The sequence below is a fragment of the Penaeus japonicus genome, unplaced genomic scaffold (genome assembly GCF_977035675.1).
Source record: "Penaeus japonicus unplaced genomic scaffold, GWHDUDI00000001_assembly GWHDUDI00000018, whole genome shotgun sequence".
Lineage (NCBI taxonomy): Eukaryota > Metazoa > Arthropoda > Malacostraca > Decapoda > Penaeidae > Penaeus > Penaeus japonicus.
Window position 1 is genome coordinate 21,363,364 of NW_028234420.1, and position 2,500 is coordinate 21,365,863.

Consider the following 2,500-nt stretch of genomic DNA (forward strand, 5'->3'; position numbering starts at 1 on the left):
AACATTTTTCCTTGTTCATTGATTCGTGTTCACGCGTTTTATTTTTTTTCAGACACTTTTTTTTCTGTCATCTTAATATTGAAGTTTTAGGAAAAACTACCGATTGCTTTTTTATTGAAAAATGTGAGCCAGTCATTACAATTATTGTCATTTACGAATAAATGAATATATACAGGTATTTCCCTTGCCATTATGATGGTGCTTAACTCATGGAAGAAATATGAAAATACGAAATGCCCAAAAATGAATATACAATATCCCATGGCAAATCGGCTTCATAATGGATATTTACAGTAGATCAATATGTAACTCCATTCCAACGAAATAAAACAAGAAGATTTTTTTCATCAAACGAGCGGATAGAAATTCCAGAGTGATAATCAGTAAGCAAACCAAAGAAAATTTCCTCATTAAGTGTTACCAAAAACAATCTGTGCAAGATATCTCTAGCTCTACACAAGGACATAAAAAACATGCTAAAGCAATATACACAGATTCAGTGTTATCAAGCTCAAGTTTTAAAATGATGATACAGAATTTTACTCATTCCAGTAGTAACTATGCGACTTTCTAAAAAGAGTTCTAACCGTTGGGTCTTAGAGTATCCATTTTGTATTACCTTAAATGCCAAATAAATGGAAAAAAAAATACATATTACAAAGGGAGGAATCTATAAACCAAATCATAAATTTGAAGAGATCTGAGACCGTTATTGATTTACATACATTACTCAATACAATTCACATACATCGCCGTAGGTGAGATAAGGATGACCTTCAAAAAATTGAAATCAAGTAAAGCAGCTGGAACTGACAAAATACCCTTACCCCTCATATAATAATGGTACAGAATAAAAAATAAATAAAATGATAATAATGATAAGATAAAAAATATATTGTTCTGCATAATGGACACTACCAGCAACTATGTGTAATCTGTAAATTTCATGAGGCATCACATACACCCATTGGATTCAAGGAAAACAACCCTTGCGGTAACAACATCGCTCTGCTCTGCTATTCTCCTGGGACTCTGCACTGTGAGCTATACAACCCATTACTCTTATCATTCTTAACATTTCAGTAAAGTGGTTCGTGACAAAAGCAGGTTCTGGCCACTTCACGTGACTCTGTAGCAATATTGACAACACATATGCACCGAAGAGCAGAGAGAAGCTGGAACACCTAATGGCAAGATCATAATGATGATAATCTTATAATCACTTGAACGATTAACAACTATTCTTAAATCACCGATATTAGGTAAACATTTTTTGTCAAAGTTAATTTTTATCATTGGTCATAGAAAATTGTCACATTGACTAAAAAAGATAATGAAAAGAAGCTTGGTTTTATCTTTGATCTTATATTGAACACTCAACACTGACCTTCCTTTATCTGTTTGATATGTGTAAGAGACTGTGGTTCCTGCTCTCGATCCTTGACTCTTCTGCCGTTGTTTCTACTCTTCATAAACTTACACTTGCACTTTTGGCCACTGCTATTTGCACTTCTATTCTCTACCTACAGACGACCCTGGCTTTGCTTCTATGTTCTGCCGTTTTGTTTCCCTTTTCCTTTTTACTATATTTTAGACTGAATTTCACCACCTCGCTTTATCGTCATCAGGCCGTTACTTCAAAATGTGTTCCTGATATTTCCTTTAGCCTTTCCACGATGCACCCTAACTCCCTCCACTCATTTTGTACCTTTTCATGTTTATACTGTTCTCTCCTTAAAGTGTCTTCTTGAAACCTCCCATTTTAATTTAAATCACATATTCTTTAGTCGGCATCCTTGTGCAGCTCTTCCTTTCCTCGCCACAACCTTATGTTGTGAAACACATTCCCTATATGACGTTTACATGTTTCTTTTCCTGTAAATGAATCGATGCACGCAGTGCAAACTTTATATTTTGCCACTGCATATTCCATACTAATTCACTTTCTTTTCCAAATAGTTATACACAATACACGAACTTTCCCACTCACTTAAAAGAAAAACCCAGCCTGCCCTGTGAAGTCAGCTTACTTCATCCAACATTACCTAAAGACTTGGTTTACTTCCTTCCCAAAAGCCATCTTACTCTGCAGTTACACAGCCAATATGGGGAACAACTCAGCGGAAAGCCAAATTAATGATTAATTTTCTTTCTTATTCCAAGCTTACTTGGAGAATGTTTCCTTCACTTTCTCGACACACGGCGACAAGCTCTACAACAATTGTAATAAAAAATATATATATATATATATATTAGAATATTCTAAAACCTAATGTAAATAAACTGAATCGAATACCAAATCTGATGTATGGAAAAACTCCCTAATGCTATGAATTTCTGCTTGTTTCCTACCTATATAGCTACCCATATGGTATAACCATCATCCTTAATATCTAATGGCTTTGATTAGTCTAATTTCTCTACTAAAAATCGACATTTTCCCTTATTAAAAGTTGCCGCGTTCAGGTATGCGTCTGGCTAAGTGGTTTAAAAAAGTCCC